Source organism: Mobula hypostoma, chromosome 3, assembly GCF_963921235.1.
Source record: "Mobula hypostoma chromosome 3, sMobHyp1.1, whole genome shotgun sequence".
Lineage (NCBI taxonomy): Eukaryota > Metazoa > Chordata > Chondrichthyes > Myliobatiformes > Myliobatidae > Mobula > Mobula hypostoma.
The window spans coordinates 173943066-173969943 of record NC_086099.1 but is presented as its reverse complement, the minus strand read 5'-3'; the positions used below and the strand labels follow the sequence as shown (position 1 = coordinate 173969943).

General features: G+C 40.9%; 1 protein-coding gene across 3 annotated transcripts in view; it reads left to right on the top strand.

The window, feature by feature from the left end:
* Positions 1 to 26878, top strand: part of cdk14 (cyclin dependent kinase 14) — a 648395-nt gene that overhangs the window by 122622 nt on the left and 498895 nt on the right. Inside the window, exon 1 of one of the 3 annotated variants that reach the window (XM_063044121.1) lies at positions 6499 to 6980. The exons of the other annotated variants lie outside the window; for them this stretch is intronic. The gene's annotated coding sequence lies outside the window, so the exon portion shown is untranslated. Of the gene's footprint in view, positions 1 to 6498; positions 6981 to 26878 lie in introns of those variants that run through there. 3 annotated transcript variants of the gene reach the window in all.

The following is a 26878-nucleotide window of genomic DNA, read 5'->3' as shown; positions in this document are numbered from 1 at the left end:
AACAGTTGACCATGACAGTGGCCCAAAACATTGATTGTTTTTTCCACTCCATAGATGCTGCCTGACCTGCTGAGTTTTTGTGTGTGTTACTCTGTCCTCACACTGTTTTGAACCTTCTGATGCAAGCTAAATCTTTGTCAAACTGACATATCTGTAATCATCACAACATTAGTAACAATGAAGAAATTAAACATTACTGAAAAAATAATGACTTCCAATTCATGGGCAAAATACTCTGTGACCATTTGGTGGAAAATGCTGGCAACTGAGAAATTATTTGGATATGTAAGCATTTGCATATCAACGTAAGACCATAAGACAAAGGAGCAGAATTAGCCCCTTCAGCCAATTGAGTCTGCCCCATGCTGATCCTGGATCCCACTCAACCCCATACATCTGCCTTCTTGCCATAACCTTTGATAAGACCATAAGAAGAATCAAGTCAAGTCACTTTTTATTGTCATTTCGACTATAACTGCTGGTACAGTACACAGTAAAAACGAGACAACATTTTCCAGGACCGTGGTGCTACATGAAACAATACAAAAACTACACTGAACTATGTAAAACAACACAAAAACTACACTAGACTACAAACCCACCCAGGGCTGCATGAAGTACGCAATACAGTGCAGGCATTACAATAAATAATAAACAAGACAATAGGCACAGTAGAGGGCAGTAGGTTGGTGTCAGTCCAGGCTCTGGGTATTGAGGAGTCTGATGGCTTGGGGGAAGACACTATTACATAGTCTGGTCGTGAGAGCCCAAATACTTTGGTACCATTTGCGAGAGGGCAGGAGGGAGAAGAGTTTGTATGAGGGGTGCGTGGGGTCCTTCATAATGCAGTTTGCTTTACGGATGCAGCGTGTGGTGTAAATGCCTTAAATGGCAGGAAGAGAGAACCCGATGATCTTCTCAGCTGACCTCACTATCCGCTACAGGGTCTTGGAATCCGAGATGGTGCAATTTCCGAACCAGGCAGTGATGCAGCTGCTCAGGATGCTCTCAATACAACCTCTGTAGAATGTGGTGAGGATGTGGGTGGGAGATGGACTTTTCTCAGCCTTCGCAGAAAGTAGAGACGCTGCTGGGCTTTCTTTGCTATGGAGCTGGTGTTGAGGGACCAGGTGAGATTCTCCACCGGGTGAACACCAAGAACTACGTAGGAGTTGTCGATGTTCAGCGGAGAGTGGTCGCTCCATGTCCTCCTGAAGTCAACAACCATCTCTTTTGTTTTGTTCACATTCAGAGACAGGTTGTTGGCTCTGCACCAGTCCGTTAGCCGCTGCACCTCCTCTCTGTATGCTGACTCATCATTCTTGCTGATGAGAAGGACTTGCTAAAACAGTGGATTCTGGTTAATATGCCATTGCTTAATCGGAGCAATTGACCTGGGTGATGGGGGTTCTTATCTGTACTCGGCACAATGACAATAAAGTTGAATCTAATCTAATCTAATGAAGCATGCCACCTTTTTGAGGCATTGCTCCTTGGTTACCCTGGATAATATGGAGGCTACTGCCTGTGATGCCCAACTCCTAAAGAACAAAAACTAATCAAGAAAATTGCTGGGATTCCCTTCATTTATTTGGGACACTATGTCATTTAATTAGGACAGGGGATTGTTTCTGAATGGCTTCTAACAAGCATCAGTCATGTACACTTGTGTGGCTGATAGACATTACACGGTGCTTAGAGCAAACAGTTTTTAAATAGTGTGAGGTGTTTGTGTTTTTTTAAAAAAAGTGATTTTTGCCACTAAAGCAGTAAGACAACTATGGATGTTTTGCTCACTGCAGTTTCAAGCATACAGGCTCAGAGATGCCAGCAATGGCCAGGAGTGAAAATGAAATGATTTCACTACTTCAACAAGTTAGGAACTATGAAGAATTTGAAGGTTTCAACAATAATCTTAAATGTTACATTGAAAATGAAGATCAGAATCAGATTTACTATCACTAGCATTTGTCATGAAATTTGTTGACTTTATGGCAACAGTACAGTGCAGTATATAATGTAAAAAAAACTGAATTACAGTAACTGTGTGTGTGTGTGTGTGTGTGTGTGTGTGTGTGTATCTATATATAAGAAAGTAGTGTTCATGGGTTCAATGTCCGTTTAGGAAACTGATGGTAGAGTGGAAGAAGCTGTTCCTCAATCATTGAGCGTCTGCCTTCACACTTCTGTACCTCCTTCCTGATGGCATTAATGAAAACAAGACATGACCTGGATGATGGGGGTCCTTAATGGTGGACACCACCATTTTGAAGCATTGAGTGCAAAGTTGTGACACCACTCAACTAGCTGATATATCTCGCTCCTGTATGCCCTCTCATCACCATCAAAAATTCTGCCAACAATAGTTGTATTGTCAGCAAATTTATAGATGGTGTTTGAGCTGAGCCTAGCCACACAGCAATGGATGTAGAGAGAGTAGAGCAGTGGGCTAAGCGAACATCCCTGGGGTGTTTATTGTTAGTGAGGTGGACCGGCTTGTGGTCTTCTGGTTAGGATGTTGAGGATTCAGTTGCAGAGGGAAGTACAGAGAGCCAGGTTCTGGAGCTTTTTGATCAGAACTGCAGGAATGATTGTGTTAAAAACTGAACTGTAGTCAATAAACAGATTTGGAGGATGGAATCATCAATAGCTTTGTATGAAGGCAGTCCATATCTATTTTGTCTGATTTTGTCAATTAAATACACTGGATGAATTCCTCCATTGATAACTATTAATACACAGTTTTATAGAACTGTTGTACTACTGGAAGTACAATATATTGTTTTCTAATTTGTAGTATTGGTAATTTGTTCTTTATTTAAATACGTAATTTGTTACTCATTTTTTTCTTTTTTATACCTTTTAAAATAACTTTAGCTATAACAATGGCTTAGTGATATTATGTCCTGTTTAGACCTTGAAAAGATTTATTATTCACTTCTTAATTCGGACATGAAGTTTCATAAGGGGTGGGGACCTATTCTTGAATATTTTCATAACTTCTCTTTTCCCTTTTTTTCCCCCTTTTTTTGTATGCTACAAACCCTTACTTTCAGCTTTTTTTCCCTCTAAGTTTTATGGTTTTTTGTTGTGAATTTCATTATAGTTTTGGTAGTCGGCATTATACTTCCTTTTTTCTTATATATATTTACAGCTCTGTGGGGTTGAAGGCTCGGATTAATTTTTTTTTCTTTTTATACACAGAAATGGTTGGCCTGGGAGGTTGGGGTGGACACTAATCTTACATGATTTTACTTTGGGTGCTTTTTAAAAAATTGTTATGAATTATATATTGGACTTGTTTATTTTGCACTGTATAAATCTCTGTTTTGTTGATCTTTTTTCTGTAGTTCTGTTGTAGAAATGCATTAAAAATTAATTAAAAAAATAACTTCTTTACTATTTCCATGAAACTTTGATTAATTGTTGAAACTGCTTAATTGGGCCATGAAATACTGGTCCCGATGTGTCCCAATTAACCAGAATCCTCTGTAGTTAATATCACGGTTTAATATCTTTTAATTAAACTCCATTCCATGTCAAAATATTGCACAATTATTGACCATTTTTAATGCAATAACTTTCCGGATGGCACAACATCCATAGAACCCATAAAATCTGCACCAAGCATTACAGTGGCCATAGTATATAGATCATCATCAATACACACAAAATGCTGGAAGAACTCAGCAGGTCAAACAGCATCTATGGAAGGAAATAAACAGCCAACATTTTGGGACGAGACACTCCATCAGGTCCGTAAGATTTTTTTAATATACTGTACCTTCATCCCATTAATTTCTCCACTATTTCAGAATTTCTTCTGTATTTTGTCTCTGCTAATGTTAATTTCTTTTAAGTTTCTCATTCTTATTAGATACTTGGTTCCTTGCTATTTCTGGAATGTTCTTCTGTGATCACTGTTACAGAATATTGTTTTAAATCGTTTATTTCTTTAATTCGCCGAAAAATTTCATAGTCTCTACCCGTAAGGGGCACACTTCAATTTTTGCTGATCTTTCTTTTATAGAGAAGAGCTAGATTCCTTGATCTTTGACCCTTTGTTACTTCCAGTTATCACCTCCCAGCCCAAATCTGTCCATCATTTCACTCACCAGGATTCACCCATCATCTGCAAGCTCTTGCTTCACCCTTCCCTCCACCATTTTATATTAGCTACCTCCCCTTTCATTCTGGTCCAGATGAAGGGTCACAATAGGACCTTTGGTACAGGTGGCAAGATAGCGTAGGGGTTAGTGGAATCTAAGCAGTGCCAGCAATCGCCGAACAGGGTTCAGTTCCCCGCTGCTGTCTGTAAGGAGTTTGTACATTTCCCTCATGACCATGTGGGTTTCCTCCAGGTGCTCCACTTTCTGCCCACGTTCAAAAGACAGATAGTTAGGTTTAGGGTTAGTCAGTTGTGAGCATACTTTGTTGGGGCCGTAAGCACGATGACACTTGCAGGCTGCCCACAGCACAATCCTTGAACTGTGCTTGTATTGGACCCACTAAGTGCATTTCACTATGCTTCAATGTTCCAATGTTCATCTGACAAATAAAGCTGACCTGGAATATCAGCTGCCCATTTCCTTCCATAGATTCTGCTTGGCCTGCTAAATTCCATCAGAGCATTTTTCAGTTGAACTAGAAAATAAAATATTTGGGATTAAGGATGGAAATGAAATGGGAAGACTTCCATTTGCAAGTAAAAGGATGTTGATCCAGCCACTAGATAAATTTAGTGCAAGTTTACAAACTGGTTCAACAAATTTGCATTTGATGGATACAGTGGAATTGAGTTAATGATCTTACTGATCTTTTTCCATTCCTCAAAACTCTTGCTGCACTGGGGCAACATTCACACGAACTACTGGAGGAACTCAGCAGGTCAGGCCGCATCTCTGGAGAGGAATAAATGGTTTAAGTTTTAGGCTGAGACCCTTCATCAGGACTGGAATGGAAGGGGAGAAAAGCCAAAAATCCCCCTTCCTTTCCAGTCCTGATGAAGGGCCTCAGCCCAAAATATTTCCTTTCATAGATGTTGCTTGACCTGCTGAGTTCCTCCAGTAGTTTGTGTTTGCAACTGCAGAATCTCTTGTGTATAGATCTTGCTGCACCACTTTTTAAAATAGTCTACAGCAAAGCCTATTTTTTCCCCAGCAAAGCCAGTTTTATTAGAGAAGAATATTTGCATTGAAAACTCACAAAGTTGTATTTTTAATTAACGGAGGGAGTGTGTTGAATGCTGGCCGGCTGAATGTGGGTCACTTTAGCATCCAGCTGGAAATTCTGCAGTTAGACCTGTAATGGAGGGGAGGTCATTAATCTTACAGCTGCTAACTATCCCAGGAAGGCGGTCCGCTCTCCCGGTTTACTGTAATTTCAGGTCTACTTGGGAGATTAGGTTCTCTGTACAGTATTTCATTTCATCCCGTGGCAATTGTTTGTTCTAATTAGCATTGTGAGAGGCTAACATTTCACGCATGGTGCAATTTCATTTAAACTGGCGTTGCAGTTTTTAAAAGGATTTTAGATGTATTAATCAACTTGTGTCTAAGCTAAAGTTTCATTTGGTCCCCACAAGAGTAAAACTGAACTCCCCCAAAGGTGGATCAGTCACTTGATTGATTTGTGTACGTGTGAATGGGACAGAAATTGGTTCACAAATTTAAACAAGATTGCTTTGTAGATTAGTGCCTTGTATCGTTTCATTCACACACACTACACATTACAACAAGCCACTGGAATCTCAGCTATGTACTGAATGCTCATTAGCTGAGATGTTTACTGTGAATGTTTGAAATGTGGTTTTCTTCTCGCTAATGGCAGCTAAAGGAAAAATAAACATTTCTTAAAGCAACGTTATGCAAACTTCAGTGATGGTAATTTTTGCCTCTTAATATTCAGGCAGCCTTGCAAAAGATGGGTTTGGAAATGGGGCGCTTTTAGTGAGGAGAAACTTGCACTGTTTTTCAGCAGTTTTTAGCTGAACTGGGGAATGACGGAAGCAAAAATGCTTCATATAGCTTTTGGCAACGTTTTTGAAGGAAACGATTCAAGTATGAGTGATTTTTACAGAAGTGTTTTCAGGGATGAATAATGGTGTTGCTTCTGATACGAGATTCCATCTCACTAGTTCCTCAGCTCTAACTTTCAATACGTTCCTTTCTGTGAGCGAAATGTTCCAACTTGAATTTCTCTGTGCTTCGGCGAACATATTGTGGGCTCAGATAAACAAACTATCCTCGTGCAGATGTAGACTACAATATATCAGTGCTCGCTGCAGCTGAAGCCGAAGGCAGCGTTTGAAACGCTTTTCTTTTGAGAATCTAAGCTGTGTTTCTGACCCCATGCTATTCACGTGTCAGCTTTGCTTGTAGGTTTCCGGAAAGCGGCTGCCCATTTCACTGCGAGGGGTGTGTTCTGCTTTATTCTGCTGCAGTTATTTCCCACATTCTTACATGATTACTGTAAACTGTTTGACGCTGTGCTGCAAATTGAGTTCTAATTGAATTCTGTAAATGAATGAACACTGTACACAGTGACTGTCAAGACAAAATCCGCATGGGTACTTCTGGCTGCAATCATGCAGTACAACTAGGCTCTGCTTTCCTGCAACTATACAGACCAGTTCATCCCATCGCCGGGTTGGTTTTCTTCATCATGTAGTTTCAAAGGATTATATTGCTTTTAAAGCAGTATATTTCTTCTGTAACACATTTTCTATCGATTGCGCTGCCGCATTGTACGTGAAGCTGCACCGTGGCTGCATTGACTTTAAAGGGGATGTTTGGTTCCCTCTTTTATTCCCCCCCCCCGCCCCTTTCAAAGGTAGTACAACCTGCACTAGCAAGCTGAAATGGTCCAGGAGATATTGCGAGTTCATTTATTGAACATGATTGGCTTGTTTAGGATCTAGCAGAATTCCTAGATATTGGAGTGTTTGTGAAAGAACCCTGCAAAGTATCCGGGGCGAAAAGGTAAGGCAGATGGCTGTTTACAATGTGAAACATGACTGTAATGGAATAGCTTGCATCAGCATTCCCAGTGTAGTACAACACCTGGGATTGAATGCTGTGGTGTTGGTGCAGCTCATACCTCTGCCTCTGAAGTGGCTATTGACACTCTATTTGAGGTAAAAAAATTGTATGTTTTGTTATGACAGTGCTGGAGATGATAGTGATATCCTGTATTAATGGTTAGAAATTTATAAAAAATGTCATAACATTTGTTTTGCAAGAATATACTTTGTTTTTGGACTGTTTATTCTCAAGAATCTCTTGTTGATATACTGTTTGAGACTGCATTGCAAAAAAAAACGTCATTTAAATCTACACTGGGTTAAAGTGGCCAAGTAAGTAACCGTTCACTTTCCCATCTATATTAGATGAATACACTGCATGTACAGTAGTAATCAGCATGAAGTTCTGTCTGCAACTCCTAATTGCCATCTGAATTAACTACAATTTGATGCGAAGATTTGAAATGACAGAAGCTGTCACTGGAGAGTGTTGCTACTGTTGGAGCAGAATTAAACAGAGGCAGCAGCTGCTGCCCAGTATTATGGCTGACTCCTAGATGATTGCTCAGCAAGTTGAAGTAACATTGCATCATTTTTATCCAATTAAAATCATATCTCTCAGTTTTGATGCAATGTGTAGTGGTTACAGGTTGCTCCTAAATAGTTAACTTCACAGTACATTAAGGCAATCAGAAATGTAAAATATGTCAATATTGTACATGGCCACTGTCCGTTCGAGTTGCAGTTTTTAAGTTACTGACCCAAAGTAAGAGCCCATGGTATTACGGGAACGATAACAACATGGACAGAAGATTAGCTGACCGCAGAAGGCAGAGAGTGGGAATAAAGGAGGCCATTTCTGATTGGCTGCTGGTGACTAGCAGTGTTCCACAGGGGTTGGTGTTGGGCCTGCGACTTTTGACGTTATATGTTAATGATCTGGATGATGGAATTGATGGCCTTGTGCCTGAGTTTGCAGATGACACAGAGATAGGGGGAGTGGAAGGTAGTGTTGAGGAAGCAGAGGGACTTGGACAGATTAAGAGAATGGGCAAAGAAGTGGCATATGGAATAGAGGTGTTGGGAAGTGTATGCTCATGCACTTTGGTAGAAGGAATAAAGGCATGTTTTCTAAACGAGAAGTGAATTCACAAGTCAGAGGTGCAGAGGGACTTGGGAGTGCTTAGTGTGGGATTTCTTAAAGGTTAAGTTGCTGGTTGACTCAGTAGTAAAGAAGGCAAATGCAATGTTAGTGTTCATTTCAGGGAATTAGATGTACAAAAGCAAGGACCTAACACTGATTCCTTATAAGGCATGAGCCATGCCACATTTGAAGTATTGTGAGCAGTTTTGGGCCCCATATCTAAGAAAGGATGTGCTGGCATTGGCAAGGGTCCAAGGAGGTTTACAAGAATGATGACTGAATGAAGGGTTAAGATATGAAGAAGAAGTCATAAACATGAGAAAATTCTGCAGGTGCTGGAAATCGGGGCAACATACACAAAATGCTGGAGGAACTCAGCAGGTCGGGCAGCATCCATGGAAATGAATCTACAATTGACGTTTTGGATCAAGACCTTTCTTCAGGACTGAGAAGGAAGGGAGGAGGAGGAGGCTAGCTGGAAGGTGGTAGGTGAAGCTGGGTGGGCAGGAAAGGTCAAGGGCTGGAGAAAAAGGAATCTGATAGGAAAGGAGAGCGGACCACAGGAGAAAGGGGAGGAGGACAGCTCTGGATACCATGTCATTGAGTATATTCAAAGTGGAAGGAAGTTGATAAGTTCTTGATAAGTAAGGGTGTGAAGGGTTACAGGGAGAAGGAGAAATCAGCCATGATCAAATGACAGAATTACTTGATGGGCTGAATGCCAAATTCTTCTCCTATGTCTTATGGTCTTATAATGAACCAGGCTGTACCCTCATGGAGCAAGACCTGCACAGCATTCCAGTGTGAACTGATAAATGCTAAAGGCATTATGTACAGTACTGTGTGAAAGTGAGTGTTCTTTTAAGAACTATGTGTACCTAAGGGCACAATGCTAAGAACTGTGCACACAAGTACCAGCCAATAACAAAATCCAATGCAGAAATGTCTAATAAATTTTCATTAAAATGTAGAACAAATACCCTTTGGCCTAGCAAGCCTGCACTGACCAAGATGCCAGTCTAACTGAGCCCATCTGCCTGAATACCTCTTTAATTTGACTGTTGTGTCTTTTCTAACTTACCACTCTATTGCTCACCTCTGCCTGAGTGTTTCCCCTTCTCATTTTAAACCTCTGCCTTCTGGTGTTTGCTCCTGGGGGAAAAAAGACTCTGTCTGTGTCTCATAATGTTATACATTTCCATGAGTTCACCCCTCAGCTTATGATGTTGTCAAAGTTTGTCCAACCTTTTTTAATAGCTAATTCTGGTAACACGTTGGTAACCCTCTCCAAAACCTCAACATCATTCCTGTAAAGCAATCAAAACTGCACACAATGTTCCAAATGTGGCCTAACTGAAGTTTTTTTTAAATATAGAGCTGCAAAATGACTTCTGAACTTTTATATTCAATGCAATTCTATTGTTATTGCTTGCCCACTTTACCCCTTCCACTCCCCCACACTCCGATCAATTGGTGGCCCAGTGCTGGGGTTGGTAGACCTGGGTTCAAGCCATACCACAGATCTTATGGGTCTGGAGTTCCCACATTCTATCTGTAACCACCTCCTGCATTCCAAAGACTTGTGTTTTAATGGGTTAATTGGACACCGTATGCTTTGTGTTTAAGTGAGTGGGAAGTTGATGGGAATGTTGAGAGAATAAAAAGGTGGGATTTCTGTAGGATTACTCATGGATAGCTGATGGACTTGTTTCCACACTGTATGACTCTGATGTCAGTGATGTCCAGAATTGACCAAAGCATAACTGGACTACCCATGTTATACTGTAGTTGTAAGACTCGGTGAGAATCTGGACATACTAATCCGTTACTTTCAGGTTTGAAAAAAATCACATGTTCTCAACTTGCCTTGATGTGGGGGTAAACTATCCAACCAAATAGAGGTGTTGTATTGTAGGAAAATGTGTTAGGAACCTGATGTGCCATTGAATTCTGTGGTTGACTGGACCCCTGTTCATACTATTTCTTCCAGCACAGTCCGGAGATCTATTTTCCCAAGGGGCTCGGTGAGATGCAGGGCCACAGGTAACCTACTGCACTGACAAGAATGGCGTTGATACCTGCTGAAGCCCCATCCCAGCCTTGCCAGCGGTCAAACCTGCTGTTTAAATTGAATTTGTACTCTATCAATTAATCATAATTGCCTGTCCAAAATTAAAAAATGTTAAATAAATTTAAATGGTTTAAAAATAATTCAAACAAACAAACAAACACACACGCTGATCTTCCCTCTGACTTTAGACGTGTTCTTAGGTTAGTTATCATGGTGTGCGTTCAGCAGGCAGAATTCCAAGCCTAGGTGTGCAGAAGTCCTTCAGTAGGTGCTCTGCAGCCTCTGCTCTCGAATTGCCCAGGTATGAGCATATCTGCTGGCAGATTCTTTGTGGACCTGAGTGGAAGATGTGTTCTGTTATGTACAGAGCTTCAACACTGCCTATTTTTCACTGAGTATTTTAGATAATTCTAAACACAATTGTAGGAAATCTGTGCAGTTAGCCTTGTATGTAAATCAAAATCTTTGTGGTAGTTTGATGTGCTACGGGACATTTATTTATTTATTTAGAGATAGGGCACAGTAGCAGGCTTTTCTGGCCCAATTATGTGTGACCAATTAACTTACTGACTGGTATGTCTTTGGACTGTGGGAGGAAACTGGAGCACCTGGAGGAAACCCACACAGCCACAGGGAGAATGTACAAACTTCTTAAAGAGCTAATGTGCTGACTGGTCTGTGATTAGTTTTAGGGTTTCTTTTTCCATACTATTGAGCTCCTTCTGATATCAATGTTTCAAATTGTTCAGCTATTAAGGGAAAGTTAATATTAAGTTAAACTGGGAATTATTAAGTAAAATTTCTGATGCCAGATTTCAAGTGAACAGTTGAATAAGTGGTAGTTTAAAAATTAGCAAAGTCTATTGCAGAAGCCTTTTCAAATTTACTGAAAGTGAAATATCATCTGAATGTTTAGATAACTATGACAACTTGTGTATTAACAATTTTTACATTTGTTGGGTAGATTTGTGGGTGTTGATTTATGACACTGACTGCTACCTGAATGCGATTCATAAATTAACATTTTGAATGATGTCTATCTTTGCTGTTGATACCTGTGAAATATGATGAGGAGGTCATTTGACGAAACACAGATTAATTTGGAAAAGATACTGCAACACACGCTAAGTGCTGGAGGAACTCAGCAGGCCGGGCAGCATCTATGGAAAAAAAAAGTATAGTTGATGTTTTGGGCCAAGACCATTCGGCGGGACTGGAGAAAAAAAGATGAGGAGTAGATTTAAAAGGTGGGGGGAGGGGAGAGAGAAATACTAGGTGACACTGGGAGAGGGAGAGGTGAAGTAAAGAACTGGAAAGTTGATTGGTGAAAGTGATACAGGACTGGAGAAGGGGGAGTCTGATAGGAGAGGACACAAGGACATGGAAGAAAGAAAGGGGGGAGGAGCACCAGAGGGAGGTGATGAGTGGATAAGGAGATAAGGTGAGAGAGGAAAAAGGGGATGCGGAAAGGTGAAGGAGATGTGGAGGGGGCATTACCAGAAGTTTGAGAAAGTGACGTTCGTACCATCTGGTTGGAGGCTACCCAGATAGAATATAAGATGTTGCTCCTCCAACTTGAGTGTGGCCTCATTGCGACAGTAGAGGAAGCCATGGATTGACATATCAACACTTATTCTATCTGGGAGTTTCCATTTCTTGAACTTCTGGTAATGCCCCCCCCCCCACTTCACCATTCTCCATCCCCTTTTCCCTCTCTCACCTTATCTCCTTGCCTGCCCATTGCCTTCCTCTAATACTCCTCCCCCCTCTTCTTTCTTCCATGGCCTTCTGCCCTCTCCTATCAGTCTCTCCCTTCTCCAGCCCTGTATCTCTTTCACCAATCAATTTCTCAGCTCTTTACTTAATCGCTCCCCTTCCTGGTTTCACCTATCACCTTGTGTTTCTCTCTCCCCTCCTCCCACCTTTTAAATCTAATCCTCATCTTTTTCTCTCTGGTCCTGCCAAAGGGTCTCTGCCCAAGATGTTGACTGTACTTTTTTCCACAGATACTGGTGGCCTGCTGAGTTCCTCCGGGTTTTGTGTGTGTTGCTTTGGTTTCCAGCATCTGCAGGTTTTCTCATTTGTGATTGGAAAAGATGCTACCCATTTGTATGCCATATGTTAGGTTTCATCACAGATTATGGGCAAGTGTAATATGCAAATAAAACTTAGTTGTTTTGACTTTGTGTCACCCAGCTGAATATGTTATCTTTTTTGTTTCAAGTTTGCAATTTTTGATATATTTGTGACAAAGCATAATAGCTGGAGAAAGCCATATGACCCTTTGGACTTTGCATTACTATTTTGTAAGACCATGATCTTTAGCCTCAGTTCCGCTCCATAACATACAATTCACCCGAAGTCCAAAAATTTGCTTACCTTAACTATGGCAATACCTTTCTTTTTAAATCTTTTTATTGAATTAGTACACAAAAGGTAAAAGATATAGCAACCAATACATTGTTAAGATATAAATAAACAAGTAATATTAATACAAAAAAACCAATGCAAACAACATGGGTTAGTTATAAAATAACAAGGTAATATAGTTGTATACTAACTTTCCATGTATACTATTAGAACAAGAGGGAAAAAACCCAGAAAAAAAACCTACCGTGCAACTAACCTACGAAGCAAAGCAATGGGCTAACTAGGTAAATAGTAGACTAGAACCAATTAAACAATCACGTCCTCAAACCCGACCTCCACTAATAACAGATAAAACCCACGAAGGGAAAGGATGTATGATCAGAGAAAAAAAATAGTTACATTGAATGAAAATATTGAATAAAAGATCTCCAGGTCTGTTCACATTTAACTGAAGTATCATAAAGATTACTTCTGATTTTTTCCGAATTTAGACACAGTATCGTTTGAGAGAACCAAAAAAACGTAGTTGGGGCATTAATCTCCTTCCAATGTGGTTATATACATCTTTTCGCCATTAAAGTAAGAAATGCTGAGGGGGGTAAGTTACTAGAAGTTTTTGGTAATCCAAAGATAGCGGTAATAGGATGGGGAGAAATATCACTATTCAAAACCTTTGAGATAATATTATCTATGGCTATACCTAATGGCTAAGCATACACAACTCTAGTGCAGAAAATTTTAAAAATCTGTAAACGAACAGAACATAAAGTAATATCCCACAAGCTTTTGTATCATAGGCAAACTCTGACAATACAGTTTCTGTATTGCCCTAACGATAACATAAGGAATAATTAAAACCTCTGTGCAGGTACTTGGGAGATGCAATTCATGTAATAATCTATTGTCGCAAAACTGCCTACTAAAGACTCCGGAAGTCTTTGCTGTGAAATTCGTATTCTTCCTATTACTTCTAACAAAAAAGGAAAAGGGCCTGAAGCAAAAGTTTGGGCACCCTGCATTGTCAATACTTAGTAACAGCCCCTTTGGCAAGTATCACAGCTTGTAAATGCTTTCTGTAGCCAGCTAAGAGTCTTTCAATTCTTGTTTGGGGGATTTTTGCCCATTCTTCCTTGCAAAAGGCTTCTAGTTCTGTGAGATTCTTGGGCTGTCTTGCATGCACTGCTCTTTTGAGGTCTATCCACAGATTTTCGATGATGTTTAGGTCGGGGGATTGTGAGGGCCATGGCAAAACCTTCAGCTTGCACCTCTTGAGGTAGTCCATTGCGGATTTTGAGGTGTGTTTACGATCATTATCCTGTTGTAGAAACCATCCTGTCTTCATCTTCAGCTTTTTTACAGGTGGTGTGATGTTTGCTTCCAGAATTTGCTGGTATTTAATTGAATTCATTCTTACCTCTACCAGTGAAATGTTCCTCGTGCCACCGGCTGCAACACAAGCCCAAAGCATGATCGATCCACCCCCGTGCTTAACAGTTGGAGAGGTGCTCTTTTCATGAAATTCTGCGCCCTTTTTTCTCCAAACATACCTTTGCTCATTGCGGCCAAAAAGTTCTATTTTAACTTCATCAGTCCACAGGACTTGTTTCCAAAATGCGTCAGGCTTGTTTAGATGTTCCTTTGCAAACTTCTGACACTGAATTTTATGGTGAGGACGCAGGAAAGGTTTTCTTCTGATGACTCTTCCATGAAGGTCATATTTGTGCAGGTATCACTGCACAGTAGAACAATGTACCACCACTCCAGAGTCTGCTAAATTTTCCTGAAGGTCTTTTGCAGTCAAACGGGGGTTTTGATTTGCCTTTCTAGCAATCCTACGAGCAGTTCTCTGGGAAAGTTTTCTTGATCTTCTGGACCTCAACTTGACCTCCACCCATCCTGTTAACTGCCATTTCTTAATTACATTACAAACTGAGGAAACAGCTACCTGAAAGTGCTTTGCAATGTTCTTATAGCCTTCTCCTGCTTTGTGGGCATCATTTATTTTAATTTTCAGACTGCTAGTCAGCTGCTTAGAGGAGCCCATGGCTGCTGATTGTTGGGACAAGGTTTGAGGAGTCAGGGTATTTATAAAGCTGTGAAATTTGCATAACCTGGCCTTTCCTAACGATGACTGTGAACAAGCCATAGCCCTAACAAGTTAATTAAGGTCTGAGACCTTGGTAGAAGTTATGAGAGCTCAAATCTCTTGGGGTGCCCAAACTTTTGCATGGTGCTCCTTTCCTTTTTTTCCACTCTAAAATTGTACAAAACAAAAATAATACACTAATCTTGCTTAAAATGTTGAAAAGAATGTTTCATCTTTAACTTGATGACTTTTGGAGATCAGTTCATCTTCTACTCACTTAACTATTCACAGTATCAGAAATTTTGACCAGGGTGCCCAAACTTTTGCTTGCCACTGTTCCCGAATCATTGAGTGTGTGCCTTCTGCACCTCATCCATGTTCCCACTTTGAACCTCTGCTGTTTGTGTGCTGATAATAACAAATGCACAAAGTAAAGAAGAGAGCTGCAAGATTTTGATCCGCTGAGAATGATGAAACAGTTAAATGGTTTCATCTTGGAAATTGTCATTGTTTAGCACATGCTTTACAAGTAACATTCATGCTACACCTGAATATTATTTTGCGAAGGACTGTTGCATTATCTGAGGAGTTGCAGTTGGAGCTGCATATTGTGTCTTATCAGCAAACTATCCTACTTTTATCCTTAGGAAGAAGGAGTTAAACCAAATGGCTTCTAATTTCTGGCAACACACACAAACTGCTGGAGGAACTCAGTAGGCCAGACAGCATCTATGAACTGAATATACCATTGACAAAGTACAGTCGACTGAAACTTCAACCAAAGGGTTTTGGCCTGAAACATTGACCATTCTTTTTTCCATAGTTGCTGCCTGGCTTGCCGGGTTCCTCCAGTGTTTCGTGTGTTGCTTGGATTTCCAGCATCTGCAGATTTTCTCTTGTTTGTGGTCTAATTTCTTGGTTTTTCTTTGACCATTTTAAAAGACAAAATTCTACATTTGAGGTAGTTCATAGCCAAAGCTTCATCTCAACCTTCAAAACTCAATGGGAGTTATTATTTGCCCAAGATTTTCCAATATTTGGTGCTTTTTTTTAGATTTCTTTCTGATATCTTTAGTGAATGTGAATTCATTATACAACAACTTCCCCAGATTGTGGCAGTGGTATCTTTTGTGTCAATAATACCGTCAGACTTCTATAATTATTTCTATTTACATAATTTCTTTAGTTTCTAAAGACCAACCCTTCCTGATGCAGTAAAAACCTTGTGATTTTGATGTCCAACTGGTTTCCTAATATCTTTGTAGCTTTTTATTATCTTTTAAATTTTTGCTGTTCAGTTTTAGTTTCTTATCCATGTGGCTGGTTTATTTGTTTCATTTGCCCATTTATGGCATATTCTGGCATGGTAATAAGCGAAAATCTTGTTTTTGCCATGATCTATCCAAGTCACACCAGTTAAAACTTTTTCAGTTTCTATTTCATTCTGCTGCTCTCAGCTGTACCGACATGTTGTAACCTTGTAATGGTGAATTCAGTATCATATTCCCTCTCTAGTAACTTATGTTAGATTGTCAATAAAGTCCAGTTGATTACAATATCCGATTAGCCCTGTTTACGTGGTTTAAAAAAACTACAACCGATGTATATAAAGAAAATTACTGATGAGTTCTCTGCTTTTCTCAATCCGTCTACAAATATTGAAGTATGCCATAAAGTACCTGGCATCTTTGCAGTGCGGACTGAAGTCTCCAAGGTGCAGAACGGTTTGTAGTGTGATGCGTGTAGGCCAAGTTGAGGGGCCTGGCTGGAGAACGGGGAACGAGTCGATGTTTGGCCATTGCTGGGATGGATTTGGAGGCGATTTGAAGTGGCAGATGCGAGGCGAGCCAAGGTGACTGGGCTTGGGGCCAAGAGCAGGGACCAAATCGATGCTTAACCGATCTAAGTGCCAGGCCAGATTGCAAAGGTGGGTTGTGGGACAAATTGAGGTGGTGGATCCTGGGCACAAGAGCATATTGAAGCAGCAGTGCCCAGGTCTGAGAGTGAGGAATGACCCAAAGTTTAGCTGATTTAAGCACTGGGCCAGATTGAAAAGATCAGGGTGTTGGGCCCAGAGGTGAGGGACGGGCTGGTGTTCAGCTCACTGCTTGCAAGGTTTACTCGTCTCTGTGCTGAACTGAGGCTGTGGCCTGCAATTAACAGGCTTCTGGATCGGCTGTGACTGGCTTCATGGCTGTGGACTCACTTCTGTGAACTTCAGTTCTGAATATTATTTGCTCACTTCTATTGTTTGCACAATTTGTTTTTGTTTCCTGTACATTTTTAATGGGTTCTATTGGGTTTCTTTCTTTTGTGGCTGCCTCTAAGGAGACGGCTCTCAAGGTTGTACATAGTGTACATACTTCGATAATAAATGTACTTAGAACTTTGAACTTTAAAATAACACTTTCTTTCAAGCTTCATCTCAGAATTAATGTTTGGCTGCTTTATTCTTGCTATCTAGAAGCCTCTGCACAATTTCTCATTGTAGTTTTATATTATCATATCCTTAGTTTCAACAGTAGTGTCACCACCATTTTCTCTTATTCTCGCTAATCCTGTGAACTCAAGTTCAGACAGAGAACAATGGAAATACAGTGCTCAGTAGTTGGCGTATCATCTGTGGAAAGAGAGTGAGTTAACATTTCAGGTCAGGGACACTTCGAGAGTGCGTCTAACTGCTGTGGCTCTGCAGGGTGCACTGTGCTCCATTCCATTATCCTTTTGTGAAGTAGGGTGGGCTGTAGCTTATGCCTAGCCCTTGGGTAATGGTTCTCCAGCACTGTCCTGGCAAGATCTCGTAGTTTGCTGCTTTTAAAGGCATCCTCCACTGTTTGAAATATTTCTGTTGCCAAATGATATTTACAACCAATTTAAATGTATTAAAATTGTTTCTAAAATTAATGAAAACATTAATTTAATAATTAATATTATGTCATTTGACAGTGGTGAAATAGAAGTCAATGAAATTTGCGGTGCAAGATCAGTGACCACATTGAGATGAATAGAGTTGTTTGTATGCCAACCATAGCTGCTGTAAGCTGAGGGGCCAAATACATCAGCCTTTCAGTTTGGCACATTTTGGAGCCGCCACTGAGCTCAGCAGTGAGTCCAGTCATGGAGCGGGAGGCTAAGGTATGCTGGCATCTGAACTGCAGTACATCTCTCAGTTCTGCCTTACAATCTGCACATGTAGACACTGACAGTATACAGAAGAGTGGAAGGTGAATAGGTGGTGATTTTCTAATGTGCCACCACCCACAGAGGCACTGTTCAGTCCAATTGTATAATGGTGATGTTGATCAATAAAAGATAATCCTCCTTTCGTCCATCTTCCACGTCCTTACTAAAGATAATACAGCTACGAGTATTTAATATCCATTCACGCCTATGTTGCTGGTATAAGAGGGTATTTACCACCTTGTGATCCCCTCAATGTGTGTTCGAATCTATAATTGTGTTAATGTTCTAATTAAAATTGTGCTGATATTTTGACAAAAGAGCCTAATTCTGCACTTTTACCCCAATGTGATTGCTCAATGACTCTGCTAGATTTAGCAGATTTTTTACTATTTAGTCTGCTCTGACTGCTTTAGTTCTTTCAGCTTCACCTGGAGCAGCAGTATCATGGGGTTCATTATTCAAACCTTGATCTTACCTTTTATTTCTATTGCTAAAATGGTTAATGACCAAGCAATACCTCCTACCAGCACCGACCCACACCCTCTCTTTTTATATTAGCTCAGTTAACCTTTGTTGCTGGAACCATACTGTATGTCCAGTTCCTTGTGTGCATTCTTCCTGCTTTCACCTTTCTGTTAATACATGGTTAAATTCTTTTTTGTCCTTCCCCCATTTTGAAATTTTGCAGAAATCAGGCTGTGATAATGTTCATATTCTGTAGCTCTACTTTGGAATAAAAATCCATTTTCATTTAGTTTTACTGTTTTCTTGGAATTACTGGAAGAGTAGCATCATCTGCATTCCAGAAATCAAAATTAGGCTTGATGTTAAAAAGGCTTGGTTAAAATTTTCCTGTATCTGAATCCTGTCAAGGTAGGGGACCTTGTGAATATTCCAGTAAATGAAAATCTAATTCTAATTCTAACAGATGCTGGTAATTTGAAATAAAATTAAAAGAGATACTAGAACACTCAGCATCTATGGAAAGAAGAACAGCATTACTGTTTTGGGTTGAAGTCTTTGCATCAGGTCTGGGTAAATATGAAAACCAGTTGAATTCAAGTTGTGGTGAGGGTATAGGTGGGATACACAGAACAAAGGGAATATTAAAGTAGTTTATTGTCATATCCCCAGGGTGCAATGAAATTCTATATTTGCATGAAACTCACAGAGTAAAAGGTATATTTGGTGGTAATAATTAATATATATAGTAATGGGCACAAGACTGCAAAGTGGTGCTTACAAAGTGATAGAGGTAACTCTACCTTTCTTAGTTATAGTGCAGTTTGAAATATTGTAAAAGAAATGCTAAAGCGACAGCTATAGAATAACTGAGAGAAGTAGCACTAAGAGCATGAGAGTGTGGCAGCACCACCGGAAATGCGTGTAAAAGAGTTAATTTGTTCAGAAATACGACTTGGAGGCTTACAAGCCCCTGTATTTTCACCCAGAAGCTAGAAGGGAGAAAAGAGGATGGCTAGGTTGGCAGGCATCCTTGACAATACTCTTAGCCTTCTGGAAGCAAAGCACTATTTAAGGTGAACTGGAGGGTAGGAAGTTTCAAGCCTGTGATGGACTGGTCTATCTTACCACTCTGCAAGTTCCACTGGCTCAGAGCAGAGCAGTTGCTGCCCCAGTCTGAATTACAACCCATCAGGATACTGGCTATAGCTCGTCTGTAGACATTTCAAAGAGTACTCCATGAGGCCAGGGCTACCCAGATGATTCCGACGTTTACGGAACCATTTGTGTACAAAGTTAATAAGGGAGGGAGGGAGAGATATAGAAATCTGTGTAATTCAAGTCACAATTGCTGCTGGAACCTGAGATCAAAAGGAGAATGTTGGACGTGCCCAGTAGATGAAGAGAAAACATAGAACATAGAATAGTACAGCACATTACAGGCCCTTCGGCCCACAGTGTTGTGCCGACCCTCAAACCCTGCCTCCCATATAACCCCCCACCTTAAATTCCTCCATATACCTGTCTAGTAGTCTCTTAAACTTCATGAGTGTATCTGCCTCCACCACTGACTCAGGCAGCGCATTCCACGCACCACCCACTCTCTGAGAAAAGCCGGAGTTAACACTTTAATTGTAGACACCTTTTCGGAAATGTCTGAAGCAACTGGCATCCAAGGAAGTCTCATTGAAGTGCAGTCAATGTGGTAATATAGCAGGCAGTTTGTGAATTGCAAGGTGCCACAGATGGCAAGGAAATGAATTGCAAGATGATCAGTTTTTAGTGACAATGGTTGTAGGAAAAATGAACTCTGGGAGAAATATTCTGTTGTGCTCAATTGGATCTTTTATGGCCACCTGAGCAGTCTTGATTCAACAAATCAAATTAAGGTGTCACCACTGAAAATAGAGTACTTTGTCCAGAAAATGATGCACAATTATTTATTTTCCAGAGAAATACAAAATGTTAGAATAACAACCAATGTGAAATAACAACATAAGCTGATGCATTAATTTGTAGCTGTGGTGAAGATGCTGCAAACAAGGTGGTGCTGTTCTGAAAAATGAATATATAGCTGAGACTAAAATGGTTCTACAACTAGAATTTGACAGTTTCCCAAACAAAAATGGTGACACGTACATCATTTAAGGCAGAAATAGATGGGTTTTTGATTAGCCAGAGCATGAAAAGGTATGGAGAGAAGGCAGGGGAGTGGGGATGACTGGAAGAATTGGATCAGCCCATGATTGAATGGCAGAGCAGACTCGATGGGCCAAATGGCCAACTTCTGCTCCTATATCTTATAGTCTTATGACTTGGATAATTCAAATTTACTTTGAACTTTAAAATTTGGATGAATGAACTATAACATCACTAATCCTCCATTGCTAGTTACATTGGGGAAATTACAATGGCTCATTATGCAGGTCTGTGTTGTGTCCACAATGATAATGTATGGAGATTCATAGAACATTGAATCTGTAACCATGAATGACAGCATGTCAGTTATTTTTGATGGCATAAGGACATTTTTTTTTCAGCATACGCCTGTCCTTGTCCTACTTCATGGTGGAGGGTACAGCTGAGAAAGATGTTGTATTGTGTACAAAGTGTGTACAGTTGAGGCAAGTGACAGAAAATGAAATTCAGAAAAACGTCTGTTTATTCTGAAGAGCTACTTTCGTGTTGTGGTGTTAGACAGACAATGAATGTCATAGAGTCATACAGCATGGAAACAGGCTCTTCAGCCCAACTGGTCCATGCTGACCAAAATGCTAATCCTAGTCATCTAAACCTTTCAAATCCATGTACCTTTGCAAGTGTCTTTCAAAATTTGTTATAGTACTTGTCATCAACACTTTCTCTGGTAGTTCCTTCCACGTATATGCCACCCTTTGAAAAATGAAATTGCTCTTAAATCTTTTCCCTCTCACCTTAAATCTCTTTCTCTCTATTTCTTGATCCTCCAACTCTTGGGGTGGGGGGGAGAAGACTGAGTGCATTCACCCTATTTATGTCCCTCATGATTTCATACTCCACCATAAGATCTCCTCTTGGTCTCCTGTGCCCCAGCATGTCCAACCACTTCCTACAACTCGGTCCTTAAAGTCCTGGTGGCACCCTTGTGAAACTTTTCTGTATACTTTTAAGTTTATTAACATCATTCCTATAACATGGCATTCAAAACCTAATGCAATACTCCAAGTGGCAGCCTCACCAGTGTCCTATACAATTGTACAATGACCTCCCAATTTTAGTACTCCATGCCCTAACTTATGTAAGTCAGCATGCCAAAAGCTGCCTTCATGATCTTGTCTCCCTGTGACTCTGCTTTCAGTGAACCATGTACTCCAAGGTTCCACTGTTGTACAATAGTCCCCAGGGCCCTGCCATTCACTGTGAAAATCCTACCTGGATTTGTCCTTCCTCATGCAACACCAAGCACTCATCTAAATTAGACTACATTTTCTATTTCTTGGCCTACTTATTCAGCTGATAGAGATCTCCCTTTAATTTTTTTTTGAGAAGTTTTTCTCTTTATCCACTGTATCACCAATTTTAGTTTCACCTGCAGACTTACTAACCATGCCTTGTATATTGTTATCTGTATTGTTGATATCAAGGATAAACAACAATGGCCAGTGCCAATCCCCGAAGCACACCACTGGTTATGGGCCTTCAGTATGAAAAACAACTTTCTGCCATCACACTCTGCCAGTTGTGATTCTGATTAGCCAGGTCTCCCAGGATTTCAAGCAAACTGACCTTCCAGAGCAGCCTTCCATGTGGAACCTTATCAGAGTCCATATAAACCACATTGTCCTTATTAACTTATTTTGCGAATCCCCTTTTGCCCTCCTGATTTCCTTCTTGAGTGCACCCTGCATTCCTCCAACTCCAGGAATTCACTTGCTCCCTGCTGCCTAACCCATGCCACCGCCATATTCCTACCCAGGAGTTCATATGTGGACGATTCTGCAGCACAAGACAGGAAAGGCTCTCTGGCCAATCTTGTCCATGCAATCAAGGTGCCTTCCTGAGTTGGTACTATTTGCCTGCTTCTGGTCCATATCCATTTAAACCTTTTCTATTCAAGAACCTGTCCATTTGGTTCCCTTTAAAACTTTCCTCTCTTGTCCTAAATCTGTGCTCCCTAGTTTCAGGCTCTTCCTAACCTGGGAAAAAGATTATGACTATTCACCATTACCATGCCCCTCATGATTGCATAAAGCACAATCAAGTCACCAATCAGCCTGTGTGCTCCAGGTTAAAAAAAGTTCTAGCTAACCAGTTCCTCCCTCCAACCCAGGCAATATCCTTGTAAATCTATTCTGCACCCTGTCCAGCTTAATGACGTCCTTCATATGATATTGTGAGCAGAGGTTTACTGAGTATTTCAGGTGCGGTCTCACCAACTTGTTATACTTAATGTCCTAACTCCTGTACTCAACATCCCATTTGCTGAAGATAAGTAAGTCATGTGCTGTCATCAGCACTTCAATTCCTTGTGTTGGCAGTTTCAGAGAACTGTGTATTGTACCCCTAGATTCCTGTTCTACAACACACCCCAGGGTCTACCATTCACGATATATGTCCAGCTCTGGTTTAATTTTCCATCATGCATCACTTTGCATTTGTGGAGTTAATTTCCATCTGGCATTGTTTTGCTCACTTTCTCCATTGATCTTGATTCTGCTGTAACTGTAGACCTCTTTTTTTCACTCTCCACCACCCCACCAGATTTGGTGTCATTGACAAACTTATTCTGCTACCTACATTCTCATCCAAACAGTTAATATATATGACAGCAGTGAGTAGAATGCTACTGGTCATAAGCCTTCAATCTGAGAAATGAATGACTTAACCATCACCCCCTGACTCCTTCCAGTCATTGAAGACTACTTAGCTTTGTCCTGCTCCTGTAGCTGGTTGGTTTTCTAAGCATATTAATTGAAAAAGAGAACTAGGGACAGAATAAGGCCCCTCAGAGTTCAAATTGGATCTTCGTGTGGAGTCGTAGTTGACGGACAAGGTCCTCATTGAGTATTTCTCCTTTATTTTTACTGTTGAGAAGTACGTGAAGACTCAAAACCTTGAGAGAATTAATGGGGAAGTCGGGGGATAGTCTGCATTACAACAGATGTATTGGATGTCTGAAAATGAATGAAGGCAGATACTTCTGCAGGTTCTGATCAGGAATATCCAAGAATACTGGGAAGCTTTGGAAAGACATTGCTGTTAGGGGGCTGATGTGGATCAGGAAGCACAGTGGACTCAATGGAATGGACGGCAGCCCAAGCTAAGTGAGAGATAACTCACTCAGAACTAGGGGTGTCCGCACAGCAGACTTCAGGGATGACAAAGGCATAGTGCAATTGAGATGTGAAGTCAGGAATGGATTTACTTCCTTTTGCAATTGGAAAGATACAGCATATATAGTGTCTGATTATCTTCAAATCAGATTTACCACTTTGATATATTGTTGAACCAGTCACACGCCGGTTGAGTTTGTTGCCTTAAGCAAAGGATATTGTGTTAACAGCACTATCTATTAATTGTCTCACCAAGTACACCACCAAAGAGGCCATAGGAGTGACAGTATTAATGCTATATTTCTCACCCAGGTAACATCTGTGGTAACATCTCAGAGTTGTATGTGCTGGAGTTCTAAAATAATCATGAATGCTTATTAATGATTCAATATTTAAATTGTTTTGGAACTTAAATATTTCATACCCATATATGTCTGCAATTTTACTTTTGTTTTACTGAGCAGCTTTAAATTTAACATGAAGGCATTATCTTTGTCACAGCAGATGGCGCTAATAAGTGGTGAGTCTTTCCGTGCAGCTCTGATGGGAATCATTAAACAATTCCTATTTAGGACTCCACAGCTGAAATTCACAGTTACAGCCATGGATACTTCAGTAAGCAACATCGTTTTAAGTTGTTTATACAATCTATTGATTCTCAAAATTGACGGACCCCGGATGGCAGACTTAGGTCGTGAGTGAAATTTCCCTTTGAGGAAAGGGAAGAGGGGAAGGCATGCTGTTCTGCAGGTGTGATTGAAATGCAGAGGCTCTGGACCCCCACTCCTGACCATCTTGCTGGCAAATGTGTAGACTCTGGAAAATAAATTGGAAGCCCTCAGAGAAAGACTGCAGTACCAGAGGGACATCAGGGACTGCTGTGTACTTTGCTTCATGGAAACGTGGCTTACCCCTGCTATTTTGGACAGAGCACTGCAGCGTGATGGCGTCACCATTCTCTGCAAAGAAAGGTTAGTTGAGTCTTTTAAAGGTAGAGGAGAGGTAGTAAGCTTCAGGATTAACTCTCCATGCTGCACAGACATGATGGTTCTGTATCAGTCCTGCTCACCTGACCTGGAACATCTAGCGGTCAAGTGTTGTCTATTTTATCTGCTGGTGGAGTTTTCTACCATCATCTTGGTAGCGGTGTACATGCCATCTCAGGCAGGCACTGCAGGAGCTGAGCACTGTGATACAATGCAGCCTGATGCATTCCTTATCATTGCAGGGGATTTCAACCAGGTCAGCTTGAAGAAATCTCTGAACAACTACCACCAACATACCATCTATGGAACCAGAGGTGCCAAAATACTTGACCACTGTTAAACCACCATCAAAAATGCTCACTGTGCCATCCATACCCGATTTTTGGAAAGTCCAATCACCTGGCTGTACTTTTACTCTTGATGTATAGTCAGAGATTAAAGACCGCAGCACAAGTGATGAAGACCAAAAAGGTATATTCAAGGGAGGCAGAGGAGCACTTGTAGGACTGCTTTTAGTCAGTGGACTAGGCAATGTTCAGGGATTCCTCTTCGAATCTGAATAAATATGCCACATTTGTCACCAATTTCATCAAGACCTGTGTGGGTGAGTGAGTGTGAACATACCAGACATAAAGCTGTGGATGAACCAGGAGAGTTATAGTGTTCTGAGGGCTAGATCTGTGGCATTCAAGACAGGGGATCGAGAACTACACAAGAAGTCCAGATATGACCTACGAAAGGCTACTTTAAGAGCAATAAAACTAATTCCGATTGAAGTTAGAGATCGAATCAGATGCACAACAACTCTGACAGGGTTTATAAGCCATTACTTCTTACAAGGGGAAACCTAACATGAATGGCTGTGATGCTTTGCTCTCAGATGAGCTCAACACCTTTAATGCATGCTTTAAAAGGGGAATAAAACTACACTTTGCAAATCCCTGGAGCATTTGGTGATGCTGTAATCTCTGTTTCAGAGGCTGACATAGAAAACTTTCATGAGGGTGAACTATCGCAAGGTGTCAAGCCCTGATAGTGTACCTAGTAGGGCTGTATAAACCTGTGCCAACCTACTGGTGGAAGTGTTCAAGGACATCTTCAATCTCACTGCTACAGTTGGAGGTTCCCATCTGCTTCAGGAGGGTGACAATCATACCAGTGCCCAAGGAGTGCTGGGGAGCTGTCTCAATGACTATCGCTCAGTGGCACTCATATCTACTGTGATGAAGTGCTTTGAGAGATTATGGCCAGAATCGACTGCCTATCAAGGACTTGGACCCACTGCAATTTGCCTACCGCCATAATAGGTCTACAGTGGATGCAATATCACTGGCTGTCCATTTGGCCATGGATCACCTGGGCAATAGCAATGCCTACATCAGGCTGCTGTTTATTGTCAAGTCAAGTCTTCCTCACCAGCACTTTGTATGGTGAATCAAACCAGGTGTAAAATATATTTAGTCTTTTGGGGAGTGAGGCGTCCTGGTCACCGACGAGCAAGGTAGACTTGTAATCTGTAATCCTCTGAATTCCCTGCCATGTGCACCTCATGTCTCTGATATCACAGAAATGGTTGTGTATTCTCTGAGAATGCTCCTGTTTTGCCTTCCTGGTGGAGTGGTAAAGCACATTTCTTGCTTCCCTGAGAGCTGTCACGTCCCCTGATCTAAAGGCAGCATCTAGTACTAAGTAACGAACCGGGTCAGGTCACAGATCTCTCAGTGGGTGAGCATCTGGAGGACAGTGACCACCGCTCCCTGGCCTTTAGCATTATCATGGAAAAGGATAGAATCAGAGAGGACAGGAAAATTTTTAATTGGGGAAGGGCAAATTATGAGGCTATAAGGCTAGAACTTGCGGGCGTGAATTGGGATGATGTTTTTGCAGGGAAATGTACTATGGACATGTGGTCGATGTTTAGAGATCTCTTGCAGGATGTTAGGGATAAATTTGTCCCAGTGAGGAAGATAAAGAATGGTAGGGTGAAGGAACCATGGGTGACAAGTGAGGTGGAAAATCTAGTCAGGTGGAAGAAGGCAGCATACATGAGGTTTAGGAAGCAAGGATCAGATGGGTCTATTGAAGAATATAGGGAAGCAAGAAAGGAGCTTAAGAAGGGGCTGAGAAGAGCAAGAAGGGGGCATGAGAAGGCCTTGGCGAGTAGGGTAAAGGAAAACCCCAAAGCATTCTTCAATTATGTGAAGAACAAAAGGATGACAGGAGTGAAGGTAGGACCAATTAGA